Consider the following 18,877-nt stretch of genomic DNA (forward strand, 5'->3'; position numbering starts at 1 on the left):
TTTATTGGAACACTATTGTAGATTTTTCATTTCACTGAAACTAAAATTATATTGCTCCACCACCACATGCACACACCCCTTTTTTACTGTATAACTCTAGCAACCACAAGTATTTTATTTTTATTTTTTTAAGAAGAAAATGACTGACTATTCTTCTGTCTGTTCAGATATCACTACTTTTACATGATAAGAGAAGTAATTTTTAAAGAAGGCTCAGCAAAATACCCAGCATTCAATAGTACTGGCATGCTGGATCTTGCAAACTACACTCCTCAACTGCACGGAAAAAAAATAGAAAAAAACAGTCATACATTGTCTGCAGTACTTTCCACTCATTCGCTTACACTTTGTACTCCATCCTTTCTACACAAAAAGCATCATCCCGCTGTTACAGAGTAAAGAAGGTTGCACAGAGTCCTTTTCTTGCTGTTCTGTCTCTTTAGAACAGAAGGACACTTTGCGCTTCACAGAATGCAAGTCTACAAGTACTGCTGCTTAGATGTGGTTGAATGTTAGGCCCCTAAGAAATACATGTGAAGCAACAGCAATGCTTTACAAGGTGTCTATTGTTTATATAAATAAACATAAAACAGGTTACGAAAACATGCTGTAAAATCCAAATCATATTTTATCATAGTTTCACATGCTTAAACTAATAGTAATTGTTTAGTATAAATGATCGTCATGTGAAAGACATTGTTTAGTATTCTTTCATTCATTCATTCTCTCAACCGCTTATCCTCACAAGGGTCACGGGGGGTGCTAAGGCCTATCCCAGCTATCTACGGGCACCAGGCGGGGGACAAAAGAATGAACATAATTTAAAGTAATTGCTCTACAGTTGTACTGCATACCGGAGGTCATTTAATTCATTCAGATCAAGAACCTCAAATAACATATCGGCTGGTATTGTTGGAGATGGAAATCCAACTCATTTTATCTCTGAGGGCTAGCTGCGAATGCACTTGCATTATGTCAGTAAAATTCTAGAAATCATAGCGAAAGGGTTATTTTTCAAGAAAATCTGTTCCCGAAAGACCGACAAATTGTCTTTATTTGATGCTCTTGTCAGGAGAGGTTGGATTGCCTTTCCTGGCATGACGTCACGATAACTATCAGCTGTCACTAATTACGTGATTAGATTATTTTTGGCGTCACTGGACAAGGTCCAAGTGGACATGGGGAAGCTGGAGCACCTCTTTGAGTCCAGGGCCAAAGAGACGCCATGGGCCAAGAAAGCGCCAGAGAGCAAAAAGTCCGAGATCCTGGTTCTGGACTCCAAGCGGAGCACCGCCATCAACATCGGGATGACGGTCCTGCCCGCCGTTCACGTCATCAAGAGCGCCATCCTCAACTTTGACGACTTTGCCATCAACAAGGAGGGTGTGGAGAAGATCCTGAGCATGACGCCCACAGAGGAGGAGAAGCAGAAGATCCGCGAGGCTCGCTCGGCCAATCCCGACGTTCCCCTGGGGACGGCCGAGGAATTCCTCTCGGGCCTGGCTTCCGTCAGCGCCTTGACCCCCCGCCTGCAGCTGTGGTCTTTCAAACTCAACTATGAGGCACTCGAGCAGGAGATCGCCGAGCCCCTGTTTGACCTGAAGTTGGGCATGGAGCAGCTGGCCGGCAACCGGACCTTCAAGAAGATCCTGGCCACGCTGCTGGCCGTGGGGAACTTCCTCAACGGGTGTCCTCCTCACCAGAATCTTCAGGCTCCCTCCATGGTGAATCAATTCCTCTGGGCATAGGCATAAGATAACTTGGGCGCTCTCTGGTGGTTGTACGCACCTGGGCATCATGATGAAACGGTAAAGGCTTCCCAGGGCGACGTGCATAGCAGTGGTGGGGCGTATGAGTACGCTGCGGCTCTAACTCTTCTACCAGCTGTGGCTCATCTCTAGAAATGATGTGCCTGAGAGCCCCACACCACGGTGTGTCCATTACAAAATTCCTAAACGATTCTGAGGGGTTTCTTATACATTCCAAGCAGTCCGGTGTCTTCGAGGTGGATGGTTTGCGTCGCCGAGTGCGTCGGCGCGAGCGTGGGTGGCGCTCCGCTGGGTCCATAATGGTTGGATCGTGCTGTTACGATTTCGCCGCGTAGTGCGACGCGATCGTAGGGTAAGTTGAACCCAGATGCAGAGTCGCCGAAGTAATTGGAAAGGTGAGGCAGATCTGTAGCTCTTGTTGGTTGATTTAATAAACGGGGTAACATAACTTAAACAACTTGGCTTGACCACTCATTACAAACGAACTGAACATGCGGCGTGGCGTCAATGGAAACAGCAATTACTACGAGGATTAACAGGAAACGAAACCAGAACTTAACCAGTCGATCCAACCGCGTCCACAGAAAATCATAATGCTTAAATACCAAAAATAATCTAATCACGTAATTAGTGACAGCTGATAGTTATCGTGACGTCATGCCAGGAAAGGCAATCCAACCACTCCTGACAGCTCTGAGTGATTTTGGATCCTTTGTTTCTCCCCCAAGTAATGAGGACATGTTCTTTTTAAGATAGCTCTCCATCTAAGTCCTACTATAGGTCCAGTCTTGGTAAAAGGTGCATGATGACAACTGATCTATCTGAAATCCAGAATTTGATCTGGATTTCAGATAGATCACCCATGAAATGTCGAAAAAGATGCGGGGTATGATGCTCACAGCACCTGGTATTCCCAAGCGGTCTCCCAATCAGGTACTAACCAGGCCGTACCATGCTTGGCTTCCGAGATCGAACGAGATCGGGCCTTTTCAGGGTGGTATGGCCGTGAGCGGTACTGCTCCTGCAGATGGACACCCATGAAATGTCGAAAAAGATGCGGGGTATGATGCTCACTGCACCTGGTATTCCCAAGCGGTCTCCCAATCAGGTACTAACCAGGCCGAACCATGCTTGGCTTCCGAGATCGGACGAGATCGGGCCTTTTCAGGGTGGTATGGCCGTGAGCGGTGCTGCTTTTGCAGATGGACACCCATGAAATGTCGAAAAAGATGCGGGGTATGCTGCTCACAGCACCTGGTATTCCCAAGCGGTCTCCCAATCAGGTACTAAACAGGCCGAACCATGCTTGGCTTCCGAGATCGGAGGAGATCGGGCCTTTTCAGGGTGGTATGGCCGTGAGCGGTACTGCTCTTGCAGATGGACACCCATGAAATGTCGAAAAAGATGCGGGGTATGATGCTCACAGCACCTGGTATTCCCAAGCGGTCTCCCAATCAGGGACTAACCAGGCCGAACCATGCTTGGCTTCCGAGATCGGACGAGATCGGGCCTTTTCAGGGTGGTATGGCCGTGAACGGTACTGCACTAGCAGATGGACACCCATGAAATGTCGAAAAAGATGCGGGGCATGGTTCTCACAGCACCTGGTATTCCCAAGCGGTCTCCCAATCTGGTACTAAACAAGTCTAACCATGCTTGGCTTCCGAGATCGGGCGAGATCGGGCCTTTTCAGGGTGGTATGGCCGTGAGCGGTACTGCTTTTGCAGATGGACACCCATGAAATGTCGAAAAAGATGCGGGGTATGATGCTCACAGCACCTGGTGTTCCCAAGCGGTCTCCCAACCAGGTACTAACCAGGCCCAACCATGCTTGGCTTCCGAGATCGGACGAGATCGGGCCTTTTCAGGGTGGTATGGCCGTGAGCGGTACAGCACTAGCAGATGGACACCCATGAAATGTCGAAAAAGATGCGGGGCATGATGCTCACAGCACCTGGTATTCCCAAGCGGTCTCCCAATCAGGTACTAACCAGGCCGAACCATGCTTGGCTTCCGAGATCGGACGAGATCAGGCCTTTTCAGGGTGGTATGGCCGTGAGCGGTACTGCTTTTGCAGATGGACACCCATGAGCTAAAGTATTAATTCGACCTTCTACACCTGCTACCCAAATCAATTGGGATTTGACATTATTCAAAGTCAGTTGGAATATTCAGGTTATAAAAGAGGGGGGAAAAGGCAGGAATATATACAGCTATGTTTTACTTTTGTGCATTTCAGGCCAAATTGGTATTTGTCTTTGAGTCAGCAATAATAACAAAGGAGTAAAGTCAGCTTGATTGCAGTAAGACTTTTTGCACTCTATACACTCAATTTTCACATGTTGTTTTACTTCTGGACGCTGCAAATGGACTGCACATCTGTTGCATCGTGTGTATATATGTGTATTACCGTACTTTGAATTTTGATTTAAACCTTTACAACCCAACTACCTCAGATCAAGCAATTATAATGTAAAGTAGTAGATGTTTAAAAAAAGCACCAAATGCAAAAAGATAACAAAATAACAATACTAAATAGTCAAATAAGCAACTCCATTATTCTTTTAGAGAAAATATCTCAGCGGGGTCAAGTCATTCAATTCAAATCGACTGGTAATCAGATTCAATTAAAGACTAACTGATTGGGTGCAATGTTGTAGTGGCAGCACAACTAAATGAATTCACTGAATTTAAATGGGATTTATAAGTGTTTTCACATTTTATACTGTAAAACAAAAAATCACATAGGATTTATGGTTAAACACTGGAGCTACAGAATTTTACCAGAAATTACATTCAATTGGTATAGCACTTCAATAACCACCAATTTATTGGAACACTATTGTAGATTTTTCATTTCACTGAAACTAAAATTATATTGCTCCACCACCACATGCACACACCCCTTTTTTACTGTATAACTCTAGCAACCACAAGTATTTTATTTTTATTTTTTTAAGAAGAAAATGACTGACTATTCTTCTGTCTGTTCAGATATCACTACTTTTACATGATAAGAGAAGTAATTTTTAAAGAAGGCTCAGCAAAATACCCAGCATTCAATAGTACTGGCATGCTGGATCTTGCAAACTACACTCCTCAACTGCACGGAAAAAAAATAGAAAAAAACAGTCATACATTGTCTGCAGTACTTTCCACTCATTCGCTTACACTTTGTACTCCATCCTTTCTACACAAAAAGCATCATCCCGCTGTTACAGAGTAAAGAAGGTTGCACAGAGTCCTTTTCTTGCTGTTCTGTCTCTTTAGAACAGAAGGACACTTTGCGCTTCACAGAATGCAAGTCTACAAGTACTGCTGCTTAGATGTGGTTGAATGTTAGGCCCCTAAGAAATACATGTGAAGCAACAGCAATGCTTTACAAGGTGTCTATTGTTTATATAAATAAACATAAAACAGGTTACGAAAACATGCTGTAAAATCCAAATCATATTTTATCATAGTTTCACATGCTTAAACTAATAGTAATTGTTTAGTATAAATGATCGTCATGTGAAAGACATTGTTTAGTATTCTTTCATTCATTCATTCTCTCAACCGCTTATCCTCACAAGGGTCACGGGGGGTGCTAAGGCCTATCCCAGCTATCTACGGGCACCAGGCGGGGGACAAAAGAATGAACATAATTTAAAGTAATTGCTCTACAGTTGTACTGCATACCGGAGGTCATTTAATTCATTCAGATCAAGAACCTCAAATAACATATCGGCTGGTATTGTTGGAGATGGAAATCCAACTCATTTTATCTCTGAGGGCTAGCTGCGAATGCACTTGCATTATGTCAGTAAAATTCTAGAAATCATAGCGAAAGGGTTATTTTTCAAGAAAATCTGTTCCCGAAAGACCGACAAATTGTCTTTATTTGATGCTCTTGTCAGGAGAGGTTGGATTGCCTTTCCTGGCATGACGTCACGATAACTATCAGCTGTCACTAATTACGTGATTAGATTATTTTTGGCGTCACTGGACAAGGTCCAAGTGGACATGGGGAAGCTGGAGCACCTCTTTGAGTCCAGGGCCAAAGAGACGCCATGGGCCAAGAAAGCGCCAGAGAGCAAAAAGTCCGAGATCCTGGTTCTGGACTCCAAGCGGAGCACCGCCATCAACATCGGGATGACGGTCCTGCCCGCCGTTCACGTCATCAAGAGCGCCATCCTCAACTTTGACGACTTTGCCATCAACAAGGAGGGTGTGGAGAAGATCCTGAGCATGACGCCCACAGAGGAGGAGAAGCAGAAGATCCGCGAGGCTCGCTCGGCCAATCCCGACGTTCCCCTGGGGACGGCCGAGGAATTCCTCTCGGGCCTGGCTTCCGTCAGCGCCTTGACCCCCCGCCTGCAGCTGTGGTCTTTCAAACTCAACTATGAGGCACTCGAGCAGGAGATCGCCGAGCCCCTGTTTGACCTGAAGTTGGGCATGGAGCAGCTGGCCGGCAACCGGACCTTCAAGAAGATCCTGGCCACGCTGCTGGCCGTGGGGAACTTCCTCAACGGGTGTCCTCCTCACCAGAATCTTCAGGCTCCCTCCATGGTGAATCAATTCCTCTGGGCATAGGCATAAGATAACTTGGGCGCTCTCTGGTGGTTGTACGCACCTGGGCATCATGATGAAACGGTAAAGGCTTCCCAGGGCGACGTGCATAGCAGTGGTGGGGCGTATGAGTACGCTGCGGCTCTAACTCTTCTACCAGCTGTGGCTCATCTCTAGAAATGATGTGCCTGAGAGCCCCACACCACGGTGTGTCCATTACAAAATTCCTAAACGATTCTGAGGGGTTTCTTATACATTCCAAGCAGTCCGGTGTCTTCGAGGTGGATGGTTTGCGTCGCCGAGTGCGTCGGCGCGAGCGTGGGTGGCGCTCCGCTGGGTCCATAATGGTTGGATCGTGCTGTTACGATTTCGCCGCGTAGTGCGACGCGATCGTAGGGTAAGTTGAACCCAGATGCAGAGTCGCCGAAGTAATTGGAAAGGTGAGGCAGATCTGTAGCTCTTGTTGGTTGATTTAATAAACGGGGTAACATAACTTAAACAACTTGGCTTGACCACTCATTACAAACGAACTGAACATGCGGCGTGGCGTCAATGGAAACAGCAATTACTACGAGGATTAACAGGAAACGAAACCAGAACTTAACCAGTCGATCCAACCGCGTCCACAGAAAATCATAATGCTTAAATACCAAAAATAATCTAATCACGTAATTAGTGACAGCTGATAGTTATCGTGACGTCATGCCAGGAAAGGCAATCCAACCACTCCTGACAGCTCTGAGTGATTTTGGATCCTTTGTTTCTCCCCCAAGTAATGAGGACATGTTCTTTTTAAGATAGCTCTCCATCTAAGTCCTACTATAGGTCCAGTCTTGGTAAAAGGTGCATGATGACAACTGATCTATCTGAAATCCAGAATTTGATCTGGATTTCAGATAGATCACCCATGAAATGTCGAAAAAGATGCGGGGTATGATGCTCACAGCACCTGGTATTCCCAAGCGGTCTCCCAATCAGGTACTAACCAGGCCGTACCATGCTTGGCTTCCGAGATCGAACGAGATCGGGCCTTTTCAGGGTGGTATGGCCGTGAGCGGTACTGCTCCTGCAGATGGACACCCATGAAATGTCGAAAAAGATGCGGGGTATGATGCTCACTGCACCTGGTATTCCCAAGCGGTCTCCCAATCAGGTACTAACCAGGCCGAACCATGCTTGGCTTCCGAGATCGGACGAGATCGGGCCTTTTCAGGGTGGTATGGCCGTGAGCGGTGCTGCTTTTGCAGATGGACACCCATGAAATGTCGAAAAAGATGCGGGGTATGCTGCTCACAGCACCTGGTATTCCCAAGCGGTCTCCCAATCAGGTACTAAACAGGCCGAACCATGCTTGGCTTCCGAGATCGGAGGAGATCGGGCCTTTTCAGGGTGGTATGGCCGTGAGCGGTACTGCTCTTGCAGATGGACACCCATGAAATGTCGAAAAAGATGCGGGGTATGATGCTCACAGCACCTGGTATTCCCAAGCGGTCTCCCAATCAGGGACTAACCAGGCCGAACCATGCTTGGCTTCCGAGATCGGACGAGATCGGGCCTTTTCAGGGTGGTATGGCCGTGAACGGTACTGCACTAGCAGATGGACACCCATGAAATGTCGAAAAAGATGCGGGGCATGGTTCTCACAGCACCTGGTATTCCCAAGCGGTCTCCCAATCTGGTACTAAACAAGTCTAACCATGCTTGGCTTCCGAGATCGGGCGAGATCGGGCCTTTTCAGGGTGGTATGGCCGTGAGCGGTACTGCTTTTGCAGATGGACACCCATGAAATGTCGAAAAAGATGCGGGGTATGATGCTCACAGCACCTGGTGTTCCCAAGCGGTCTCCCAACCAGGTACTAACCAGGCCCAACCATGCTTGGCTTCCGAGATCGGACGAGATCGGGCCTTTTCAGGGTGGTATGGCCGTGAGCGGTACAGCACTAGCAGATGGACACCCATGAAATGTCGAAAAAGATGCGGGGCATGATGCTCACAGCACCTGGTATTCCCAAGCGGTCTCCCAATCAGGTACTAACCAGGCCGAACCATGCTTGGCTTCCGAGATCGGACGAGATCAGGCCTTTTCAGGGTGGTATGGCCGTGAGCGGTACTGCTCTTGCAGATGGACACCCATGAGCTAAAGTATTAATTCGACCTTCTACACCTGCTACCCAAATCAATTGGGATTTGACATTATTCAAAGTCAGTTGGAATATTCAGGTTATAAAAGAGGGGGGAAAAGGCAGGAATATATACAGCTATGTTTTACTTTTGTGCATTTCAGGCCAAATTGGTATTTGTCTTTGAGTCAGCAATAATAACAAAGGAGTAAAGTCAGCTTGATTGCAGTAAGACTTTTTGCACTCTATACACTCAATTTTCACATGTTGTTTTACTTCTGGACGCTGCAAATGGACTGCACATCTGTTGCATCGTGTGTATATATGTGTATTACCGTACTTTGAATTTTGATTTAAACCTTTACAACCCAACTACCTCAGATCAAGCAATTATAATGTAAAGTAGTAGATGTTTAAAAAAAGCACCAAATGCAAAAAGATAACAAAATAACAATACTAAATAGTCAAATAAGCAACTCCATTATTCTTTTAGAGAAAATATCTCAGCGGGGTCAAGTCATTCAATTCAAATCGACTGGTAATCAGATTCAATTAAAGACTAACTGATTGGGTGCAATGTTGTAGTGGCAGCACAACTAAATGAATTCACTGAATTTAAATGGGATTTATAAGTGTTTTCACATTTTATACTGTAAAACAAAAAATCACATAGGATTTATGGTTAAACACTGGAGCTACAGAATTTTACCAGAAATTACATTCAATTGGTATAGCACTTCAATAACCACCAATTTATTGGAACACTATTGTAGATTTTTCATTTCACTGAAACTAAAATTATATTGCTCCACCACCACATGCACACACCCCTTTTTTACTGTATAACTCTAGCAACCATAAGTATTTTATTTTTATTTTTTTAAGAAGAAAATGACTGACTATTCTTCTGTCTGTTCAGATATCACTACTTTTACATGATAAGAGAAGTAATTTTTAAAGAAGGCTCAGCAAAATACCCAGCATTCAATAGTACTGGCATGCTGGATCTTGCAAACTACACTCCTCAACTGCACGGAAAAAAAATAGAAAAAAACAGTCATACATTGTCTGCAGTACTTTCCACTCATTCGCTTACACTTTGTACTCCATCCTTTCTACACAAAAAGCATCATCCCGCTGTTACAGAGTAAAGAAGGTTGCACAGAGTCCTTTTCTTGCTGTTCTGTCTCTTTAGAACAGAAGGACACTTTGCGCTTCACAGAATGCAAGTCTACAAGTACTGCTGCTTAGATGTGGTTGAATGTTAGGCCCCTAAGAAATACATGTGAAGCAACAGCAATGCTTTACAAGGTGTCTATTGTTTATATAAATAAACATAAAACAGGTTACGAAAACATGCTGTAAAATCCAAATCATATTTTATCATAGTTTCACATGCTTAAACTAATAGTAATTGTTTAGTATAAATGATCGTCATGTGAAAGACATTGTTTAGTATTCTTTCATTCATTCATTCTCTCAACCGCTTATCCTCACAAGGGTCACGGGGGGTGCTAAGGCCTATCCCAGCTATCTACGGGCACCAGGCGGGGGACAAAAGAATGAACATAATTTAAAGTAATTGCTCTACAGTTGTACTGCATACCGGAGGTCATTTAATTCATTCAGATCAAGAACCTCAAATAACATATCGGCTGGTATTGTTGGAGATGGAAATCCAACTCATTTTATCTCTGAGGGCTAGCTGCGAATGCACTTGCATTATGTCAGTAAAATTCTAGAAATCATAGCGAAAGGGTTATTTTTCAAGAAAATCTGTTCCCGAAAGACCGACAAATTGTCTTTATTTGATGCTCTTGTCAGGAGAGGTTGGATTGCCTTTCCTGGCATGACGTCACAATAACTATCAGCTGTCACTAATTACGTGATTAGATTATTTTTGGCGTCACTGGACAAGGTCCAAGTGGACATGGGGAAGCTGGAGCACCTCTTTGAGTCCAGGGCCAAAGAGACGCCATGGGCCAAGAAAGCGCCAGAGAGCAAAAAGTCCGAGATCCTGGTTCTGGACTCCAAGCGGAGCACCGCCATCAACATCGGGATGACGGTCCTGCCCGCCGTTCACGTCATCAAGAGCGCCATCCTCAACTTTGACGACTTTGCCATCAACAAGGAGGGTGTGGAGAAGATCCTGAGCATGACGCCCACAGAGGAGGAGAAGCAGAAGATCCGCGAGGCTCGCTCGGCCAATCCCGACGTTCCCCTGGGGACGGCCGAGGAATTCCTCTCGGGCCTGGCTTCCGTCAGCGCCTTGACCCCCCGCCTGCAGCTGTGGTCTTTCAAACTCAACTATGAGGCACTCGAGCAGGAGATCGCCGAGCCCCTGTTTGACCTGAAGTTGGGCATGGAGCAGCTGGCCGGCAACCGGACCTTCAAGAAGATCCTGGCCACGCTGCTGGCCGTGGGGAACTTCCTCAACGGGTGTCCTCCTCACCAGAATCTTCTGGCTCCCTCCATGGTGAATCAATTCCTCTGGGCATAGGCATAAGATAACTTGGGCGCTCTCTGGTGGTTGTACGCACCTGGGCATCATGATGAAACGGTAAAGGCTTCCCAGGGCGACGTGCATAGCAGTGGTGGGGCGTATGAGTACGCTGCGGCTCTAACTCTTCTACCAGCTGTGGCTCATCTCTAGAAATGATGTGCCTGAGAGCCCCGCACCACGGTGTGTCCATTACAAAATTCCTAAACGATTCTGAGGGGTTTCTTATACATTCCAAGCAGTCCGGTGTCTTCGAGGTGGATGGTTTGCGTCGCCGAGTGCGTCGGCGCGAGCGTGGGTGGCGCTCCGCTGGGTCCATAATGGTTGGATCGTGCTGTTACGATTTCGCCGCGTAGTGCGACGCGATCGTAGGGTAAGTTGAACCCAGATGCAGAGTCGCCGAAGTAATTGGAAAGGTGAGGCAGATCTGTAGCTCTTGTTGGTTGATTTAATAAACGGGGTAACATAACTTAAACAACTTGGCTTGACCACTCATTACAAACGAACTGAACATGCGGCGTGGCGTCAATGGAAACAGCAATTACTACGAGGATTAACAGGAAACGAAACCAGAACTTAACCAGTCGATCCAACCGCGTCCACAGAAAATCATAATGCTTAAATACCAAAAATAATCTAATCACGTAATTAGTGACAGCTGATAGTTATCGTGACGTCATGCCAGGAAAGGCAATCCAACCACTCCTGACAGCTCTGAGTGATTTTGGATCCTTTGTTTCTCCCCCAAGTAATGAGGACATGTTCTTTTTAAGATAGCTCTCCATCTAAGTCCTACTATAGGTCCAGTCTTGGTAAAAGGTGCATGATGACAATTGATCTATCTGAAATCCAGAATTTGATCTGGATTTCAGATAGATCACCCATGAAATGTCGAAAAAGATGCGGGGTATGATGCTCACAGCACCTGGTATTCCCAAGCGGTCTCCCAATCAGGTACTAACCAGGCCGTACCATGCTTGGCTTCCGAGATCGAACGAGATCGGGCCTTTTCAGGGTGGTATGGCCGTGAGCGGTACTGCTCCTGCAGATGGACACCCATGAAATGTCGAAAAAGATGCGGGGTATGATGCTCACTGCACCTGGTATTCCCAAGCGGTCTCCCAATCAGGTACTAACCAGGCCGAACCATGCTTGGCTTCCGAGATCGGACGAGATCGGGCCTTTTCAGGGTGGTATGGCCGTGAGCGGTACTGCTTTTGCAGATGGACACCCATGAAATGTCGAAAAAGATGCGGGGTATGCTGCTCACAGCACCTGGTATTCCCAAGCGGTCTCCCAATCAGGTACTAAACAGGCCGAACCATGCTTGGCTTCCGAGATCGGAGGAGATCGGGCCTTTTCAGGGTGGTATGGCCGTGAGCGGTACTGCTCTTGCAGATGGACACCCATGAAATGTCGAAAAAGATGCGGGGTATGATGCTCACAGCACCTGGTATTCCCAAGCGGTCTCCCAATCAGGTACTAACCAGGCCGAACCATGCTTGGCTTCCGAGATCGGACGAGATCGGGCCTTTTCAGGGTGGTATGGCCGTGAACGGTACTGCACTAGCAGATGGACACCCATGAAATGTCGAAAAAGATGCGGGGCATGGTTCTCACAGCACCTGGTATTCCCAAGCGGTCTCCCAATCTGGTACTAAACAAGTCTAACCATGCTTGGCTTCCGAGATCGGGCGAGATCGGGCCTTTTCAGGGTGGTATGGCCGTGAGCGGTACTGCTTTTGCAGATGGACACCCATGAAATGTCGAAAAAGATGCGGGGTATGATGCTCACAGCACCTGGTATTCCCAAGCGGTCTCCCAACCAGCTACTAACCAGGCCCAACCATGCTTGGCTTCCGAGATCGGACGAGATCGGGCCTTTTCAGGGTGGTATGGCCGTGAGCGGTACTGCACTAGCAGATGGACACCCATGAAATGTCGAAAAAGATGCGGGGTATGATGCTCACAGCACCTGGTATTCCCAAGCGGTCTCCCAATCAGGTACTAACCAGGCCGAACCATGCTTGGCTTCCGAGATCGGACGAGATCAGGCCTTTTCAGGGTGGTATGGCCGTGAGCGGTACTGCTCTTGCAGATGGACACCCATGAGCTAAAGTATTAATTCGACCTTCTACACCTGCTACCCAAATCAATTGGGATTTGACATTATTCAAAGTCAGTTGGAATATTCAGGTTATAAAAGAGGGGGGAAAAGGCAGGAATATATACAGCTATGTTTTACTTTTGTGCATTTCAGGCCAAATTGGTATTTGTCTTTGAGTCAGCAATAATAACAAAGGAGTAAAGTCAGCTTGATTGCAGTAAGACTTTTTGCACTCTATACACTCAATTTTCACATGTTTTACTTCTGGACGCTGCAAATGGACTGCACATCTGTTGCATCGTGTGTGTATATATGTGTATTACCGTACTTTGAATTTTGATTTAAACCTTTACAACCCAACTACCTCAGATCAAGCAATTATAATGTAAAGTAGTAGATGTTTAAAAAAAGCACCAAATGCAAAAAGATAACAAAATAACAATACTAAATAGTCAAATAAGCAACTCCATTATTCTTTTAGAGAAAATATCTCAGCGGGGTCAAGTCATTCAATTCAAATCGACTGGTAATCAGATTCAATTAAAGACTAACTGATTGGGTGCAATGTTGTAGTGGCAGCACAACTAAATGAATTCACTGAATTTAAATGGGATTTATAAGTGTTTTCACATTTTATACTGTAAAACAAAAAATCACATAGGATTTATGGTTAAACACTGGAGCTACAGAATTTTACCAGAAATTACATTCAATTGGTATAGCACTTCAATAACCACCAATTTATTGGAACACTATTGTAGATTTTTCATTTCACTGAAACTAAAATTATATTGCTCCACCACCACATGCACACACCCCTTTTTTACTGTATAACTCTAGCAACCACAAGTATTTTATTTTTATTTTTTTAAGAAGAAAATGACTGACTATTCTTCTGTCTGTTCAGATATCACTACTTTTACATGATAAGAGAAGTAATTTTTAAAGAAGGCTCAGCAAAATACCCAGCATTCAATAGTACTGGCATGCTGGATCTTGCAAACTACACTCCTCAACTGCACGGAAAAAAAATAGAAAAAAACAGTCATACATTGTCTGCAGTACTTTCCACTCATTCGCTTACACTTTGTACTCCATCCTTTCTACACAAAAAGCATCATCCCGCTGTTACAGAGTAAAGAAGGTTGCACAGAGTCCTTTTCTTGCTGTTCTGTCTCTTTAGAACAGAAGGACACTTTGCGCTTCACAGAATGCAAGTCTACAAGTACTGCTGCTTAGATGTGGTTGAATGTTAGGCCCCTAAGAAATACATGTGAAGCAACAGCAATGCTTTACAAGGTGTCTATTGTTTATATAAATAAACATAAAACAGGTTACGAAAACATGCTGTAAAATCCAAATCATATTTTATCATAGTTTCACATGCTTAAACTAATAGTAATTGTTTAGTATAAATGATCGTCATGTGAAAGACATTGTTTAGTATTCTTTCATTCATTCATTCTCTCAACCGCTTATCCTCACAAGGGTCACGGGGGGTGCTAAGGCCTATCCCAGCTATCTACGGGCACCAGGCGGGGGACAAAAGAATGAACATAATTTAAAGTAATTGCTCTACAGTTGTACTGCATACCGGAGGTCATTTAATTCATTCAGATCAAGAACCTCAAATAACATATCGGCTGGTATTGTTGGAGATGGAAATCCAACTCATTTTATCTCTGAGGGCTAGCTGCGAATGCACTTGCATTATGTCAGTAAAATTCTAGAAATCATAGCGAAAGGGTTATTTTTCAAGAAAATCTGTTCCCGAAAGACCGACAAATTGTCTTTATTTGATGCTCTTGTCAGGAGAGGTTGGATTGCCTTTCCTGGCATGACGTCACGATAACTATCAGCTGTCACTAATTACGTGATTAGATTATTTTTGGCGTCACTGGACAAGGTCCAAGTGGACATGGGGAAGCTGGAGCACCTCTTTGAGTCCAGGGCCAAAGAGACGCCATGGGCCAAGAAAGCGCCAGAGAGCAAAAAGTCCGAGATCCTGGTTCTGGACTCCAAGCGGAGCACCGCCATCAACATCGGGATGACGGTCCTGCCCGCCGTTCACGTCATCAAGAGCGCCATCCTCAACTTTGACGACTTTGCCATCAACAAGGAGGGTGTGGAGAAGATCCTGAGCATGACGCCCACAGAGGAGGAGAAGCAGAAGATCCGCGAGGCTCGCTCGGCCAATCCCGACGTTCCCCTGGGGACGGCCGAGGAATTCCTCTCGGGCCTGGCTTCCGTCAGCGCCTTGACCCCCCGCCTGCAGCTGTGGTCTTTCAAACTCAACTATGAGGCACTCGAGCAGGAGATCGCCGAGCCCCTGTTTGACCTGAAGTTGGGCATGGAGCAGCTGGCCGGCAACCGGACCTTCAAGAAGATCCTGGCCACGCTGCTGGCCGTGGGGAACTTCCTCAACGGGTGTCCTCCTCACCAGAATCTTCAGGCTCCCTCCATGGTGAATCAATTCCTCTGGGCATAGGCATAAGATAACTTGGGCGCTCTCTGGTGGTTGTACGCACCTGGGCATCATGATGAAACGGTAAAGGCTTCCCAGGGCGACGTGCATAGCAGTGGTGGGGCGTATGAGTACGCTGCGGCTCTAACTCTTCTACCAGCTGTGGCTCATCTCTAGAAATGATGTGCCTGAGAGCCCCGCACCACGGTGTGTCCATTACAAAATTCCTAAACGATTCTGAGGGGTTTCTTATACATTCCAAGCAGTCCGGTGTCTTCGAGGTGGATGGTTTGCGTCGCCGAGTGCGTCGGCGCGAGCGTGGGTGGCGCTCCGCTGGGTCCATAATGGTTGGATCGTGCTGTTACGATTTCGCCGCGTAGTGCGACGCGATCGTAGGGTAAGTTGAACCCAGATGCAGAGTCGCCGAAGTAATTGGAAAGGTGAGGCAGATCTGTAGCTCTTGTTGGTTGATTTAATAAACGGGGTAACATAACTTAAACAACTTGGCTTGACCACTCATTACAAACGAACTGAACATGCGGCGTGGCGTCAATGGAAACAGCAATTACTACGAGGATTAACAGGAAACGAAACCAGAACTTAACCAGTCGATCCAACCGCGTCCACAGAAAATCATAATGCTTAAATACCAAAAATAATCTAATCACGTAATTAGTGACAGCTGATAGTTATCGTGACGTCATGCCAGGAAAGGCAATCCAACCACTCCTGACAGCTCTGAGTGATTTTGGATCCTTTGTTTCTCCCCCAAGTAATGAGGACATGTTCTTTTTAAGATAGCTCTCCATCTAAGTCCTACTATAGGTCCAGTCTTGGTAAAAGGTGCATGATGACAACTGATCTATCTGAAATCCAGAATTTGATCTGGATTTCAGATAGATCACCCTTGAAATGTCGAAAAAGATGCGGGGTATGATGCTCACAGCACCTGGTATTCCCAAGCGGTCTCCCAATCAGGTACTAACCAGGCCGTACCATGCTTGGCTTCCGAGATCGAACGAGATCGGGCCTTTTCAGGGTGGTATGGCCGTGAGCGGTACTGCTCCTGCAGATGGACACCCATGAAATGTCGAAAAAGATGCGGGGTATGATGCTCACTGCACCTGGTATTCCCAAGCGGTCTCCCAATCAAGTACTAACCAGGCCGAACCATGCTTGGCTTCCGAGATCGGACGAGATCGGGCCTTTTCAGGGTGGTATGGCCGTGAGCGGTACTGCTTTGGCAGATGGACACCCATGAAATGTCGAAAAAGATGCGGGGTATGCTGCTCACAGCACCTGGTATTCCCAAGCGGTCTCCCAATCAGGTACTAAACAGGCCGAACCATGCTTGGCTTCCGAGATCGGAGGAGATCGGGCCTTTTCAGGGTGGTATGGCCGTGAGCGGTACTGCTCTTGCAGATGGACACCCATGAAATGTCGAAAAAGATGCGGGGTATGATGCTCACAGCACCTGGTATTCCCAAGCGGTCTCCCAATCAGGTACTAACCAGGCCGAACCATGCTTGGCTTCCGAGATCGGACGGGATCGGGCCTTTTCAGGGTGGTATGGCCGTGAACGGTACTGCACTAGCAGATGGACACCCATGAAATGTCGAAAAAGATGCGGGGCATGGTTCTCACAGCACCTGGTATTCCCAAGCGGTCTCCCAATCTGGTACTAAACAAGTCTAACCATGCTTGGCTTCCGAGATCGGGCGAGATCGGGCCTTTTCAGGGTGGTATGGCCGTGAGCGGTACTGCTTTTGCAGATGGACACCCATGAAATGTCGAAAAAGATGCGGGGTATGATGCTCACAGCACCTGGTATTCCCAAGCGGTCTCCCAACCAGGTACTAACCAGGCCCAACCATGCTTGGCTTCCAAGATCGGACGAGATCGGGCCTTTTCAGGGTGGTATGGCCGTGAGCGGTACTGCACTAGCAGATGGACACCCATGAAATGTCGAAAAAGATGCGGGGTATGATGCTCACAGCACCTGGTATTCCCAAGCGGTCTCCCAATCAGGTACTAACCAGGCCGAACCATGCTTGGCTTCCGAGATCGGACGAGATCAGGCCTTTTCAGGGTGGTATGGCCGTGAGCGGTACTGCTCTTGCAGATGGACACCCATGAGCTAAAGTATTAATTCGACCTTCTACACCTGCTACCCAAATCAATTGGGATTTGACATTATTCAAAGTCAGTTGGAATATTCAGGTTATAAAAGAGGGGGGAAAAGGCAGGAATATATACAGCTATGTTTTACTTTTGTGCATTTCAGGCCAAATTGGTATTTGTCTTTGAGTCAGCAATAATAACAAAGGAGTAAAGTCAGCTTGATTGCAGTAAGACTTTTTGCACTCTATACACTCAATTTTCACATGTTGTTTTACTTCTGGACGCTGCAAATGGACTGCACATCTGTTGCATCGTGTGTATATATGTGTATTACCGTACTTTGAATTTTGATTTAAACCTTTACAACCCAACTACCTCAGATCAAGCAATTATAATGTAAAGTAGTAGATGTTTAAAAAAAGCACCAAAAGCAAAAAGATAAAATAACAATACTAAATAGTCAAATAAGCAACTCCATTATTCTTTTAGAGAAAATATCTCAGCGGGGTCAAGTCATTCAATTCAAATCGACTGGTAATCAGATTCAATTAAAGACTAACTGATTGGGTGCAATGTTGTAGTGGCAGCACAACTAAATGAATTCACTGAATTTAAATGGGATTTATAAGTGTTTTCACATTTTATACTGTAAAACAAAAAATCACATAGGATTTATGGTTAAACACTGGAGCTACAGAATTTTACCAGAAATTACATTCAATTGGTATAGCACTTCAATAACCACCAATTTATTGGAACACTATTGTAGATTTTTCATTTCACTGAAACTAAAATTATATTGCTCCACCACCACATGCACACACCCCTTTTTTACTGTATAACTCTAGCAACCACAAGTATTTTATTTTTATTTTTTTAAGAAGAAAATGACTGACTATTCTTCTGTCTGTTCAGATATCACTACTTTTACATGATAAGAGAAGTAATTTTTAAAGAAGGCTCAGCAAAATACCCAGCATTCAATAGTACTGGCATGCTGGATCTTGCAAACTACACTCCTCAACTGCACGGAAAAAAAATAGAAAAAAACAGTCATACATTGTCTGCAGTACTTTCCACTCATTCGCTTACACTTTGTACTCCATCCTTTCTACACAAAAAGCATCATCCCGCTGTTACAGAGTAAAGAAGGTTGCACAGAGTCCTTTTCTTGCTGTTCTGTCTCTTTAGAACAGAAGGACACTTTGCGCTTCACAGAATGCAAGTCTACAAGTACTGCTGCTT

General features: G+C 45.7%; 4 non-coding genes and 24 pseudogenes across 4 annotated transcripts; all 28 read right to left on the bottom strand.

Moving 5' to 3' along the window:
- Window positions 1-2,661: 2,661 nt before the first annotated feature.
- On the bottom strand, window positions 2,662-2,780 carry LOC144183483 (5S ribosomal RNA; annotated as a pseudogene).
- Window positions 2,781-2,836: 56 nt separating this feature from the next.
- Window positions 2,837-2,955, bottom strand: LOC144188968 (5S ribosomal RNA; annotated as a pseudogene).
- A 56-nt stretch (window positions 2,956-3,011) lies between these two features.
- LOC144189253 (5S ribosomal RNA) lies at window positions 3,012-3,130 on the bottom strand (annotated as a pseudogene).
- A 56-nt stretch (window positions 3,131-3,186) lies between these two features.
- LOC144190078 (5S ribosomal RNA) lies at window positions 3,187-3,305 on the bottom strand (annotated as a pseudogene).
- A 56-nt stretch (window positions 3,306-3,361) lies between these two features.
- LOC144183452 (5S ribosomal RNA) lies at window positions 3,362-3,480 on the bottom strand (annotated as a pseudogene).
- Window positions 3,481-3,536: 56 nt separating this feature from the next.
- Window positions 3,537-3,655, bottom strand: LOC144187871 (5S ribosomal RNA). Its single transcript, XR_013324912.1, has one exon. It is a non-coding gene; the product is annotated as a 5S ribosomal RNA (ribosomal RNA).
- Window positions 3,656-3,711: 56 nt separating this feature from the next.
- LOC144187769 (5S ribosomal RNA) lies at window positions 3,712-3,830 on the bottom strand (annotated as a pseudogene).
- A 3,427-nt stretch (window positions 3,831-7,257) lies between these two features.
- LOC144183495 (5S ribosomal RNA) lies at window positions 7,258-7,376 on the bottom strand (annotated as a pseudogene).
- Window positions 7,377-7,432: 56 nt separating this feature from the next.
- On the bottom strand, window positions 7,433-7,551 carry LOC144188969 (5S ribosomal RNA; annotated as a pseudogene).
- A 56-nt stretch (window positions 7,552-7,607) lies between these two features.
- Window positions 7,608-7,726, bottom strand: LOC144189254 (5S ribosomal RNA; annotated as a pseudogene).
- A 56-nt stretch (window positions 7,727-7,782) lies between these two features.
- Window positions 7,783-7,901, bottom strand: LOC144190079 (5S ribosomal RNA; annotated as a pseudogene).
- Window positions 7,902-7,957: 56 nt separating this feature from the next.
- LOC144183453 (5S ribosomal RNA) lies at window positions 7,958-8,076 on the bottom strand (annotated as a pseudogene).
- Window positions 8,077-8,132: 56 nt separating this feature from the next.
- Window positions 8,133-8,251, bottom strand: LOC144189044 (5S ribosomal RNA). Its single transcript, XR_013324952.1, has one exon. It is a non-coding gene; the product is annotated as a 5S ribosomal RNA (ribosomal RNA).
- A 56-nt stretch (window positions 8,252-8,307) lies between these two features.
- Window positions 8,308-8,426, bottom strand: LOC144187772 (5S ribosomal RNA; annotated as a pseudogene).
- Window positions 8,427-11,853: 3,427 nt separating this feature from the next.
- Window positions 11,854-11,972, bottom strand: LOC144183507 (5S ribosomal RNA; annotated as a pseudogene).
- A 56-nt stretch (window positions 11,973-12,028) lies between these two features.
- Window positions 12,029-12,147, bottom strand: LOC144188970 (5S ribosomal RNA; annotated as a pseudogene).
- Window positions 12,148-12,203: 56 nt separating this feature from the next.
- Window positions 12,204-12,322, bottom strand: LOC144189255 (5S ribosomal RNA; annotated as a pseudogene).
- Window positions 12,323-12,378: 56 nt separating this feature from the next.
- LOC144184741 (5S ribosomal RNA) lies at window positions 12,379-12,497 on the bottom strand (annotated as a pseudogene).
- A 56-nt stretch (window positions 12,498-12,553) lies between these two features.
- LOC144183454 (5S ribosomal RNA) lies at window positions 12,554-12,672 on the bottom strand (annotated as a pseudogene).
- A 56-nt stretch (window positions 12,673-12,728) lies between these two features.
- On the bottom strand, window positions 12,729-12,847 carry LOC144188047 (5S ribosomal RNA). The gene has a single exon (XR_013324922.1). It is a non-coding gene; the product is annotated as a 5S ribosomal RNA (ribosomal RNA).
- Window positions 12,848-12,903: 56 nt separating this feature from the next.
- Window positions 12,904-13,022, bottom strand: LOC144187773 (5S ribosomal RNA; annotated as a pseudogene).
- A 3,426-nt stretch (window positions 13,023-16,448) lies between these two features.
- On the bottom strand, window positions 16,449-16,567 carry LOC144183518 (5S ribosomal RNA; annotated as a pseudogene).
- Window positions 16,568-16,623: 56 nt separating this feature from the next.
- LOC144188256 (5S ribosomal RNA) lies at window positions 16,624-16,742 on the bottom strand (annotated as a pseudogene).
- Window positions 16,743-16,798: 56 nt separating this feature from the next.
- Window positions 16,799-16,917, bottom strand: LOC144189256 (5S ribosomal RNA; annotated as a pseudogene).
- Window positions 16,918-16,973: 56 nt separating this feature from the next.
- Window positions 16,974-17,092, bottom strand: LOC144188885 (5S ribosomal RNA; annotated as a pseudogene).
- Window positions 17,093-17,148: 56 nt separating this feature from the next.
- LOC144183455 (5S ribosomal RNA) lies at window positions 17,149-17,267 on the bottom strand (annotated as a pseudogene).
- Window positions 17,268-17,323: 56 nt separating this feature from the next.
- Window positions 17,324-17,442, bottom strand: LOC144190031 (5S ribosomal RNA). The gene has a single exon (XR_013324972.1). It is a non-coding gene; the product is annotated as a 5S ribosomal RNA (ribosomal RNA).
- Window positions 17,443-17,498: 56 nt separating this feature from the next.
- LOC144187774 (5S ribosomal RNA) lies at window positions 17,499-17,617 on the bottom strand (annotated as a pseudogene).
- Window positions 17,618-18,877: the final 1,260 nt, after the last annotated feature.

This window comes from Stigmatopora nigra, unplaced genomic scaffold (genome assembly GCF_051989575.1).
Source record: "Stigmatopora nigra isolate UIUO_SnigA unplaced genomic scaffold, RoL_Snig_1.1 HiC_scaffold_24, whole genome shotgun sequence".
Lineage (NCBI taxonomy): Eukaryota > Metazoa > Chordata > Actinopteri > Syngnathiformes > Syngnathidae > Stigmatopora > Stigmatopora nigra.